Below are 13,164 nucleotides of genomic sequence, written 5' to 3' on the forward strand. Positions count from 1 at the left end.
TTCATAATTATACTCTGAACATTGGCAAGGAGGCTGAAACAGTTCTCAAAATCGAGTCTGCCTATTTGTGCCCGGGCACTCATGAGACAGTTTGTTCCTAAAATAGTAATTAGAAATAAAGGACCAGAACGGTATGATCACGCCATCTGACAAAGGACCTGGGAATGCAGGTTCTGGCTTAGCTCCGCCAGATCCTGATTCTCTGGGGAGTCGAGTTGCTCTCCCCGCTGTGTTCCCAGGGCATGCAAAAACAGAGGGGAGAGAAGAGTCATTCTCCCCCTCCTTCTTCCTCTGTGATCCACCTTCAGTCTGTTTATCGCTGCAGCATTTCTTGCTGGCCTGAGGTCCAAATGGGCCATCACTGAAGGAAAAGGCTGGACATAAGCAATCAACAGACATACTTAGCTTGTATGTTAATCAGGCAGTAAGATTCTCCTACCTACACAGATAAATATGCTCTCCTCCAGTTTTTAAGGACACAGGCTCACTTCATTTATCTTTCATTTTCCCACTTTTGAGCGTGACCCAGATACAGAGAACTTTTTTTTTCTGTAAAAAGTCAACAATACAGGGGCTTCCCTGGTGGCGCAATGGTTGAGAATCTGCCTGCCAATGCAGGGGACACGGGTTCGAGCCCTGGTCTGGGAAGATCCCACATGCCGTGGAGCAACTAGGCCCGTGAGACACAACTGCTGAGCCTGCGCGTCTGGAGCCTGTGCCCTGCAACGAGAGGCCACGACAGTGAAAGGCCCGCGCACCGTGATGAAGAGTGGCCCCTGCTTGCTGCAACTAGAGAAAGCCCTCACACAGAAGCGAAGACCCAACATAGCCAAAAATAAATAAATAAATAAATAAAAATTTTTTAAAAAAGTCAACAACACAGTCATGATAATAACAGCTCTTAAAGTGTGAGGAACAATAGGGTGTGGTAGAGAATGTGTGGAACTGATCAGCACACATCCCATCTGAAGAGCTGAGCCACTCTGAGCCCTATGAGAAAATGCCAGAAGGGACTGGGGGGATTCAGAAATGCAGCCCAGGGCTTTGGGCTTTGATGAAGCATTTCCCAGCTGTTAACTGTTGGCTCATATTGATATCTGTGGGCCAAAGGAAGGCCTGCAGCAGATGAAAATGCATGGTGTCCACTCCACAGCTGCCATTAACATTGTAAGTTTGGTCACAGTACCAATGATGACCTGGGGGTTGTGCAACACAGTGGCATGGGTCCAAACCACAACAAGCAAGGAGCCTCGATACCTCTGAGCAGAGAGTCTCTAAGACGCTGGTTTTCAGACTTGTGTGTACAAAACCAGCAGAGAGTCTCTAAGACGCTGGTTTTCAGACTTGTGTGTACAAAACCAACAAGATGCTTGTTTAAAGCGCAGAGTCCTGAGGCGCATTACCTGAGATTCTGAAGGGAGGCCCAGGAATTTGCATTTGTTAAAGAACCATTTTTCAATAGACTTTATGTTTTAGAAAGGCTTTAGATTTACAGAAAAATTGAGAAGATAGTACAAAGAATTCCCATAAGCCCTACACCCCCATTTCTTCTGTTATTAACATCTTACATTACTGTGGTGTATTTGTCCCAATTAGCAAACCAACATTGATACATTATGATGAACTAAAGTGCATACTTTAGTTCATAATATTTCCTTTTTACCTATTGTCCTCTTCTGTCCAGGATCCCATCCAGGATAGCACATCATATTTAGTTGTCGCATTTCTTCAGGTTCTTCTTGGCTGTGACAGTTTTTCAGATTTTCCTTGTATTGATGACCATGAAAATTTTGAGGACTAGGGTCAGGTAGGGGTCAGGAGTAGGGGCAAGTTCCTTTATTGGAACTTGCCTGATACTTTTCTCATGTTAAGATTGAGGTTATGGATTGATTGTTGGAAGACCCAGGGGTAAAATGCCATTTTCATCACTTCATACCAAGTATACATACTGTCAATCTGACTCCTCACTGTTTGTGTTGACCTTGATCACCTGGGTGAGGTTGTGTTAGTCTGGTTTCTCTACTGTCAAATTAATCTCTCTCTCTTTCTCACACACACACACACGCCTTTTCATACTGTCCTCTTTGAAAGGAAGCCTCTATGTGCAGCCCACACTTGAGGCGGGAGTTAAGCTCCATCTTGTTGGGGACAGAGGATCCACAGAAATTATTTGGAATTCTTCTGCACAGAAGATTTGTCTCTTCTCCCTGTTTATTTACTCAACCATTTATTTACATCAGTATGGACTCACGGATATTTATTGTATACTTTGGGTTATAACCCAATACTGCTTTGTTTGGGCTCCTGTCACTTTGACCCCTCCCCCCGCCACGTGACTTTTGAATCAGCATTTTTAGCAAAATCCCCAAGTGATTCTGGTGCAGGTGGTCCAAGGGCCACACTGGGAGAAACATGGCCCTAAGGTGTGCCATGAGCTCTAGCTACAGAATCCCAGCTATTCAGTGATCCCTTCAGCAAGCAGGTAAGGGGTGACTCCTCTGTTGATCTTACCCATTCAGCAAACACTGAGTGTCATCTTGCAGCCTCCTCCTGTTACCGAAGCAAGCTGGTTTGCCCAACTCACAGCAAGCTAAAACGCTGAGGCGCCAAGGTCTGCAGCAAAGAGAGGGTTTAGTCGCAAGGCAGCCAAGCTAGGAAACAAATCTCAAATCTGCCTCCCTAAAGGGAAGGGGCTCAGGGTATGCATGGGATAACGAATAAAGAAGCAGGGCGGGCTGAGGCGTGGGGAGCCTGGGGAAAGGTGATTGGGAAAAGGTGCGGTAACCATCCTTCTGTGCAGGCGTAACTAGGCTGCAGGCCTCCGTGTGTTCAAAAGGTCACCCCGAGGACACTCACGCATGCCCAGTTGGAGGGTCCATGGTCCTATCCGGTCTTAACCAGCTCAGCTCGAAGTAGACACAGCTGACTCCAAGTTTCTGGAACAGAACTCTGGCAAACATCTTATTGTTTAGGCTACACACAGCTTGGAGGCCATGCAAGTCTTAAAACGACCTTGATTAGCGAAGGCAGGTGAGATGGACTTGACTCATAACCCAGGGTTTTACTCCTTGCCAGGCGCTGTGCTGGGTGCTGGGCATGCAGAACTTGTCCAGAAATTCAGACTTGGGGGGTGGACGTGCAATGGGGGAAAACATGGATGTGGTTAACAGGAGGGAGGAAGAGAAGTACCTACCAGTCCTTTGACCTGTCCTTACTCAGCTCCCTGGAGGCTACAGAAAAGAGCCTGCTAAGAATTGGAGAGAGGATATAGGGACAGAGTAGGAGCCCCGAGAATGTGGGATGGAGTTGGGCTCAAAAGCACCCTTGGAAGATTTGGGATTAAATAGGAAGAAAATGCTTTATCTTTTGAGACTGAAGAAGAGAAAATTGGCCATAGACATTTTTATAGATCACGGGGGCATGTTTGAGGTCACTTATAATGGCTTTAATTTTCTGGATGAAAAGGGAGGCTGGGTCATTCTTACTTAGAGTGAAGGGTTTAGGCTTAAACACGGGGCCTGGGAGGCCATTAAAGTTTTGAGATAGTGGTTGGGGGTGCATCAATTTTAATCTAGGAGACAAAACCCAAAGCAATGTGAAAAGAGAGAACTAAATGTGAAGAACTGTTAACTACATTAAAGTTAAAAGAGAACTTTTGTAACTTTATGCCAAGATATCACAGAGGAGGCGGCTACCACCTTTCAGGCTGGGCAAACCAAGGCAGGTGGGTGGAATTACTAAAACCTTAAACCGTGCAGAAGTGGTCCCACGGGACCGGGACCCAGTCCTCTGAGAAGTGGGTGCTGGCTGGCTGGTGATGGTCGGGGAGCAATGACACTGTCCCTGCAGGTGTTGGAACAAATGGAAACTGGATTCACTTGTTGCTACAGGAAGGCACAGCCCCTGCCGCGTGAAGAGGCATTGCCGGGGTGTTGCTCTGAAGAACCACAAGCAGAAAGGACGTTGCAAGTCCTTCCTTCTTCCTCCAGGCTTGCAGCCTTCCTGCTGCATCCCTAATTGTTAGAGCCCGAAGTGTGGTTTGCAGAATCTCAGCCCAGCATCATGAAGCCAAGTAGAGAAGCATGAGTTTGGAGCTGAGAGGCAATGACCATCATGGGGAAGCCAGTCCTCAACTATATGGTGACATTTAGAAACTATACACACATGTATACTGGCTGAATTTCTTTTCTCCTTTGTCTGAGAATCATTTCTACGGCCTCTTGCTGAATTGGAGCTTTCTTCTCATCCCAGGGCTCAGCCGCTGGTTCCCTTGGTTGTTTGTCCCCTCCCAGAAAATTCCTGATGGACTATCTAGTTCAAAAAGAACTAAAAAAGGGTTACAAGTATGCATCGACAGATGAATGGAGACACCAGGTGTCATATATACATACAATGGAATTCAGCCTCAAAAGGGAAAAATATTCTGACATACCACAACACTGACAAACCTTGAGGCCATTATATAAGCCAGTTACAAACAAATATTGTGATTCCACTTATATGAGGCACCTAGAGTATAGAGTAGTCAAATTCGTAGAGACAGAAAGTAGAACAGTGGTTGCCAGGGGCAGGAGGAATGGGGAGTTGTTGTTTAATGGGTGCAGAGTTTCAGTTTTACAAGATGAAAAGTATTCCGGAGGTGGATGGTGGTGATGGTTGTACAACAGTGTGAATGCACTAAATGCAACTTAAAAATGGTTAAGGTGGTGAATTTTGTTATGTGTATTTTACCACAATTATGTATTTTTAAAAAGGAACTAAAAGGTTCCAGCTGGGGGCTCTGGGTGGGCACCCCTCACCTGATGTGTCACAGGTCTGCATCTTCCCACAGTGATTCATTCCTCAACTCACCTTCATGCGCAGCATTTTCCAGACTTTACGTCGTAAGTTCCAATGGGTTTTGTCCTCGTTTGCTCTGCTGCACACCCACCTCCTACCCAGATGCGTATGTGCAGGTGCAGCCTTCCCTTCTAGTTTTCCTGTGAACGATGTGTTATTTCAGTGAACGAAAATAATGACTAATATATACATTTTTTGCAGTTAAAGTTTGGATTAATACTTTATTTTTATACTTAAATTTTATTTATTTTAAACTACTGGCTATTTTTATTTATTATTTTTATGGAAGTATAATATAGTTGCTGTACAATATTATGTAAGTTATAAGTGTACTATATAGCAAGTCACAATTTTTAAAGGTTATACTCCATTTATAGTTATTATAAAATATTGGCTGTATTCCGCATGTTGTACAATATATCCTTGTAGCTTATTTTATACCTAATTTCATTCTTTTTTATGGCTAACTGGTATTCCATTTTGTGTGTATCTCATATCTTCTTCATCCATTCATCTGTTGATGGACTGATGGACACTTAGGTTGCTTCCATATCTTAGCTATTGTAAATAATGAATAATAACTAATATGAATTGGGTATTTACAGTATGCCGGGAACATTTATTATCAACAGCAAACCTCTGTTGTAGACACTGTTCTCATCTCCATTTCACAGATGAGGAAACTAAAGCTCAGAGGGCTTGTGACCAGCCTTAGGTCACCTACCTGCGAAGTGGAGAAGCCAGGACTGATGGGGTTCTCTGATTCCAGACTGTGCCTTTAACCAGTGGACTCTACCGCCCCCTAGTGGATCCCCTGGTCTTGCGTTGTCTCACTGGTACCTGGTCCTCAGGTAGGAGACGCAGCTTTTCTCCCTCTCGGTAAGAAGGCATTTCACAGTTGTTACTTTATGCATTAATAATGCTTCTATTGTTTTATGTAGCACACCCCTCTTTCAGCCCTAGCACCACACCAGGTTTGCTACAGCGAGTGGCAGCAGTGGCTGAGGTTTGTTTTTTTAAACATTTTCTTTTTTGAAAAAATTTTATTTATTTTTGGCTGCGTTGGGTCTTCATTTCTGAGTGCGGGCTTTCTCTAGTTGCAGTGCGCGGGCTTCTCATTGCAGTGTCTTGTTGCGGAGCACGGGCTCTAGGCGCACGGGCGTCAGTAGTTGTGGTGCACAGGCTTAGTTGCTCCGTGGCATGTGGGATCTTCCTGGACCAGGGCTTGAACCTGTGTCCCTTGGATTGGCAGGCAGATTCTTAACCACTGCAAGTGGCTGAGTTTTGCTACACCCCTAATGAGCATCCCCAGAGCAGCCCTGGTGGCTTCCAAGGCTTGTGGCAAGATTATCATATGTTGGTTACAATGGCCTTTCAATCCCTGCAGGAGCATCCCTGATAGATTTCAGAGTTTTCCTCAGCCTCTCTGGCTGTATTGATGCTTAGAATGGTAAAGAAACTCCTGGATTTCTATCTCAACTACATGAGTGGTTTTGGGACTAAATAACTCTCCAAATTTCTCTCTTGATCTGAGTCATCTGCTTGGGGTTCTGAGTGGGGAATCTATCCCTTGAAAAGTGCCCTTTCCATACCACATAGGCCACTGTGGCTGCCTCCGGGATTTCTGGCAGGTAAGTCCAGGTATACTGGGTGATGCAGATATCTTTTGTTGTTTGATCCAGGATTTAATGATGTTCATGCATTGCGCTGGGTTGTTATGTTTGTTTAGTCTCTTTTAATCTAGAATAATCCTCCCTCCCGCCTTCTTGGTTATTGTTTTTATCACGTGGAACTTTTCGGAAGGTCCAGGTGAGTTGTTTTAGATCGTCTCCCATGCAGTTTGTCTAATAGTTTCTTCATGATTGGATTCACGTTAAATATTTTTGGCAAGATTGCTTTGTAGGTGATGTTTTGTACTTCTTTTTGCCTCGTATCTGGAAGCACAAAAACCTCATCTGGGAATTGCACACTCGACAAATATATACTGAGAGTGTATCGTGTGATGTGCTGAGCACTCTGCTATCCAGTGAAGCCACGTGGGAGCCATTGATAATGATTGTGAGGGGAAGCATAAGGAAAGCAGAAGGGCAGGTTTATCAAATAAGAATAGGTTTAGGTACACTTAATAGAAAACTCACAGTAGCTGAACCAAATAGAGGTTTGATTTTTGTCACACACCTGCAAGATGGGAGGCAGGCGGTCCAGAGCTGATATGATAGCTCCACCGTATTCAGGGTCTCTTTCCGTCTCTCTTCCTATCTGCCATCATTATGGCTGTAGTTCCATGGATCCAAGATGGCACCTGCCCCCCAGGCCAGCATGACCCCCTTTCAGTCAGGAAGGAGAGACGGGGCATGCCCACTGACTCTGCTCGGCTTTGAAGGAGCTTTTCCCAAAGGGCACCCAGCGCCTCTGCTCATAGCTCATTGGTTAGGATTGTGTCACGTGCTCAACCCAATCGGCACGGTTGTCTGGGGAAGGTACTTGTTGGGAACATTGTTACACTTGACAAAAACAGGGTTCTGTTAGTAAGGAAGAAGGGGAGAATGGATATTACCTAGGCAATTAGCATTCTTTTTTATTTCAGCTGCACCACGCGGCTTGCGAGATCTTAGCTCCCCAACCAGGGATTGAACCCAGGCCGCGGCAAAGTGCCGAGTCCTAACCATTGGACCACCAGGGAATTCTGGCAATTAACATTCTTTGCCATGGAAGATAAGGCAATTTTTTTTTTTTTTTTTTTTTTTTGCTTTATGCGGGCCTCTCACTGTTGTGGCCTCTCCCATTGCAGAGCACAGGCTCCGGACGCGCAGGCTCAGTGGCCATGGCTCACGGGCCCAGCCGCTCCGCGGCATGTGGGATCTTCCCGGACCACGGCACGAACCCGTGTCCCCTGCATCGGCAGGCGGACTCTCAACCACTGCGCCACCAGGAAAGCCCTATAAGGCAAATTTTTAATGGCTGGAGAGACAGCTACACAGATAATACATGAAAATTAAAAATTTCCCACCAACCTAGGAAAAAAATGATTGCAACCATGGTAACAAGTAGCCAACGAACTAGTTTTACATCCTTTTTAATCGATTAATGACAACTTGCCTCAGTGACACACTTGTACAAGCTAATCAATCAGTTCAACCCCTAGCTTCTGAAAATCAGCCAATCAGAGATCAACTCACTTTAATAAATACACCAGTGCCAACCAATCAACAATAGCTCAGCGAGCAATCACGCTCCTACAGATGATCTCAACCCGCTTATGCCTCTGAAAGTCTCCCAATCCCCGAGCTCCATGCTCCCCAAACCCTACATAAGCCAACCCTGTACTCTGCTCAGAGATACCGAGCCTAACCAGCATAGCTCTACTATAGTAGGCAGCAAACTCAGCTATTTCTTGTTTCAGGTCCTGTTACGATTAAGCAGAATCGTGTTCTTTAACTTGTTTGTATCCTTCAACCATCTCCATCCATAGCCTCGGTGGATTAGGCGCCAAGGCACGCAGAGATGTCAGCAGCACAGGCTGATGGAGAAAGAGGACCCCGAGCTCCTGGTATCGGGGGGCCTTCCAGGTGCAGGGTTACCCCCAGAAGTGAGTAGCCAGGAATGTCTAAAGGAACATGATAAATTTGGGCTTGATTTCTTATGCAAAGGGCACAATCTAGAAGGGGCAAAGTAAGAGGTCATTCCAGACAGTGGTCATAATACTTAATGACAGATGTTGATGGTTCCAGGCGATCTGTCTCTCTAGAGCAGGTCTCATGCTTGTCGCTCAGGGAACAGAGATAGAGGCGGAGCCCTAACCAAACAGTGTAGGGTAGGAGTAGGCGCATTACAGCCTATGGGCCAATCTGCTTCTCCTCCTACCCACCTGCTCCCACTCCCACTTCCCCATGGTTGCATTTTGAGGGGTGGGATAGCCGTTTTGTGATAAACTATACATAGCATAAAATTTGCCATTTTAACTATTTTAAGTGTACAATTCAGTGGCATTAAGTACATTCTCAATGTTGGGCAACAATCACCACTAAGCATTTCTAGAACTTTTTCATCATCCCCAGTAGAAACTTTGTACCCATTAAACAATCACTCCCCATCCCCCCTCCCCGCTCCAGCCCCCGGCAACCACTATTCTACTTTGTCTCTATGAATTTGCCTAATCTAAGTACCTCATATAAGTGGAATCACACAATATTCATCCCTTTGTGTCTGGCTTATTTCACTCAGCGTAACGTCCTCCAGGTTCATGCATATTGTAGCGTGTGTCAGAATTTCCTTCCTTTTTAAAGCTGAAGGCTATTCCATTGTGTGTATAGACCACATTTTGCTTATCTGTTCATCCACCCATGGCCACTTGGGTTGTTTTCACCTTTTCGCGAATAACGCTGCTATGAATGTAGGTGTACAGGTATAAGTGGTTACATTTTAAATGGTTATATAAGCAGCTACATAACATTCTCTCTTTTGCTTCTTCACATTCAAAGCCTAAACTTTTTATTATCTGACCCTCTACAGAAAATGTTTGCCAACCCCTAGTTTAAGTGGTGGGTTCAGGACAGAGAGTGATCCTCGCAGAAGCCCACTGATGTTGGCTTGTTGAACGAGGACAAGAAAACAGATATTACTTGGTGGAATGAACGTTTGGGGCTTGTATTACTTTGTTAGGACTGCTATAACAAAGCGCCACAGACTGGGTGGCATAACACAACAGAAACTTGTGTCCTCACAGTTCTGGAGACTGGAAATCTAAGGTCAAGGTGTCAGCAGGGTTAGTTCCTTCTGACCTCTCTCCTTGCTTGTAGAAGATTGCCTTCTCCCTGTGTCTTCAGTGGTCTTTTTCCTGTGTATGTCTGTGTCCTAACCTCCTCTTCTTATAAGGACACTATTCTGGTTAGGATCAGGGCCCACCTTAATGACCTTGTTTAATCTTTATTTATTTATTTATTTTTTGCTGCATTGGGTCTTCTTTGCTGCGTGTAAGCTTTCTCTAGTTGTGGCAAGCGGGGGCTACTCTTCATTGCAGTGTGCAGGCTTCTCATTGCAGTGGCTTCTCTTGTTGCGGTGCGTGGGCTTCAGTAGTTGTGGCTCACTGGCTTAGTTGCCCCGTGGCATGTGGGATCTTCCTGGACTGGGGATCAAACCCATGTCCCCTGCACTGGCAGGCGGATTCTTAACCACTGCGCCACCAGGGAAATCCTAATCTTAATTTTTAATTGAAGTATAGTTGATTTACAATGTTGTGTTAGTTTCAGGTATACAGCAAAGTGATTCAGAGATATATATATGTGTGTGTATATATATATATTCTTTTTCAGATTCTTTTCCTTTTCCTTTATAGGTTATCACAAAATATTGAGTACAGTTCTTTGTGCTATACAGTAGGTCCTTGTTGGTTATCTATTTTACATATAGTAGTGTGTATATGTTAATCCCAAACTCCTAATTTGTCCCTCCCTGCCTTCCCCGACCTTGTTTAATCTTAATTACCTTTTTAAAAGCCCTATCTCTAAATCCAGTCATATTCTGAGCTACTGGAATTTAGACCTTCAACACATGAATTTTGAAGGGGACACAATTTAGTCTGTAACAGGGCCTCTACTCCACACGGGAAATACCAGGCCTTTAACAGTGTACCAGAGTCTTGACCTGGCCTGGTAGTGATGGTGTTGGAAGTGAGGAAAGATAGACTGATGTACTCCTACACTCATAGATGTTGGCTCAGAAACTGGGCAGGCCTGAGTCTGCTGGTGGAGAAAACTCACTGTCACAGGACTTACTGAGGGCGAGTGCTAAAGACTTACTTTTTGACAGGCTGTATTTTTGTTCATGAAGCAATTAACTGCAGAATTTCCCAGATTTTTTTCTTATGACAATAAAGAGTAAAAAGAAACCTGGTATAATTTTAGCAGCAATTAACCTGAATTCACATAGGAGTGCTTTCGCCCTGCTGCGAGCCAGCTATAGCCAGTGTGGCCAGTTCAGTTTCCTGCTAGGAATTCTGCTCCCATGCTTCTCTCTGCTCTGTGATCTTCATCACTACCCTCACCCTGGTCCATGGTTATCTCATGTCCATTTCAGAAAGTCATGACCAGAGGACACTTTGAAGGAACATGACCAGATACACTTTGGGGCCAAGAAACGACCCTGCCCCTCAGTGGAGACAGCTGGGTCCAAACTTGTGTCACATTTTTCTTTCTTCTGTCTGCCTCAGACGTAGAAAAATGCTGCAGTTTCTGACCTATGACATGAAAAGAAAGAAAGAAAAAAAAAAGCCCACAGGTCCCCACACTTCAAACCCCAACCGATGGAACAAGAATAGAAACTTTGAAATGTTTAGAACAAAAATTTCACCTGGACTGACCTCGTTTCATTTTAGGACACTGGAACGGATTCTAGTCCGTTCATCTAGTCTAGATGAATTTGAAGCAGCAGAGATAAAAGGTCCAATTACAAGAACTATAATAAAACAATCCTTTTAAAATACCTTAAAACCAGCAAAATGTTTCTAGTGCCCCCAAAACTGGTTGGGTGAATGTAGAATGGTTTGTTTAAGGTAGCGGTTCTTGACAAAACGGAAGCTACTTACTGCCAAACTAGATTTTAGTACCGCAGATTAGATATTACAAATAAAAGATGCAGGCAACCAATGTATAATTTCAAACACCTAGAGCTGTTAGGAGGATAATGCTTGTTCCACTTATGTATGTGACGCACTCCTGCCCTGAACATCCTCTCTCTACACTTCGTTCCCTGGAACCGTTGTTTTCAGCACCGTTTCTCATTGTCTCCCTTTGAATACATCTTCTTGCACCGCCTTTTCCCATCACAGCTTTTCCTGACTTCATCAGTTTCTCTCAACTCTCAGGTGCAATATCCTCTGCTATTTGGATCTCACATCCCCTGTGTAAGGAAGCACCAGTGCCTCTGAAGTTTAGTCCTAGAATTAGAATCTGGTGCATTGGCGTGGCTAGTCTATAGGGGCTTTAATTCTGTCCCTTGAGTGTTCCCTAACCCATGGAGTCACATTGTCAGGTGACTTTATACAGTCTCTGGCACACAGTACGTACTCAGTAAAGTTAGATACCATTATTGCTGAGACAGGCTAGACCCAGAAAGATTTCACTGGATGCTAGTGAAGATGAACAGGGAATACGAGGAACATAAATACAGTCTGCGTTAGAAATAATCTCTAAGGCCACTACAGCTTTCCTTTTGTCCTCAAGGCTTAGGTTCCATTGCCTTTGCACATGGGGTCCCAAAAGGAGAGCGCTCCTGACTTGTCTCTTTAGGTGGTCCCAGCTGATTTCCCACCACCAGGTTCCTCCTGGACACCTTGACCTCTTTGTAATTTAACCCAAAAGAAAAGGTCTCTTTTCATCACTTACAGCCTCCCTCCCCATTCTAGTTTCTGGCCTGGAAGATTTACCTTTCTCCCAGGTATTTGACATCATGAAAGGATTCCCCTTCCATCCCTACCTTCCGTTCTCAGGTGTGGTTCCTGAGTATAGAGATGGTTGGCTCCAGCCCTAACATTGGTCCAACTGTATAATATCATGACCACAGGACACACACAGTGGACACATATAACTACACCTATACAAGAAAAGAAGGGTGGCTCCCTCATAACTGGGTCTCACACTTCATCATTTAAAGTATAATATTAATACCTTCCAGATTGATTTGAATTGGGTGGAGACAATGTCCACTAACTTGTTCTAAGAACTTCAAATTCATGGAGTCACACAATGTTAGGAGGAGGAGGGACCTAGAGATTCAAAACTGGAACTATGGGGCTTCCCTGGTGGTGCAGTGGTTGAGAGTCCGCCTGCCGATGCAGGGGACACGGGTTCGTGCCTCGGTCTGGGAAAATCCCACGTGCCGCGGAGCGGCTGGGCCCGTGAGCCATGGCCGCTGAGCCTGCGCGTCCGGAGCCTGTGCTCCTCAACGGGAGAGGCCACAGCAGTGAGAGGCTCGCGTACTGCAAAAAAACAAAAACAGAAAAACAGAAAAAACAAACAAAAAAAACTGGAACTATGGAATTCCACTTCAACTATGTTCAGATTTAACTATGGAATTGAATTAAAGTGCCAAAGCTCCCCCAAAGGGAGCCATGTGAACTTGCTACTTCTTATATGTGATTTCATTAACTGAGATGAGATTCTGAAAGTTTGTGACTGGGAAGAGAATCTGAAAAGAAAGGAAAGGAGAGAGGACCATAGGGACAAAGGAATAATCAAAAGATGGATCCTGGAAACAATGTATCTGCTTCATAGTTTTGTCTTTATCCCTGTCCTAAGATACCAGGGGTGGTTTGATGTCTTCCCCGTC

At 44.7% G+C, this 13,164-nt stretch overlaps 1 protein-coding gene across 1 annotated transcript in view; it reads left to right on the forward strand.

Moving 5' to 3' along the window:
* The window catches only part of DOCK9 (dedicator of cytokinesis 9), a 379,834-nt gene that overhangs the window by 20,567 nt on the left and 346,103 nt on the right, over positions 1-13,164 (forward strand). The window contains exon 3 of the mRNA XM_027115927.1: positions 5,514-5,718. The gene's annotated coding sequence lies outside the window, so the exon portion shown is untranslated. The remainder of the gene's footprint in view (positions 1-5,513; positions 5,719-13,164) is intronic.

This window comes from Aethalodelphis obliquidens, unplaced genomic scaffold (assembly GCF_003676395.1).
Source record: "Aethalodelphis obliquidens isolate GAN/ISIS:26980383/991018 unplaced genomic scaffold, ASM367639v1 scaffold15, whole genome shotgun sequence".
Lineage (NCBI taxonomy): Eukaryota > Metazoa > Chordata > Mammalia > Artiodactyla > Delphinidae > Aethalodelphis > Aethalodelphis obliquidens.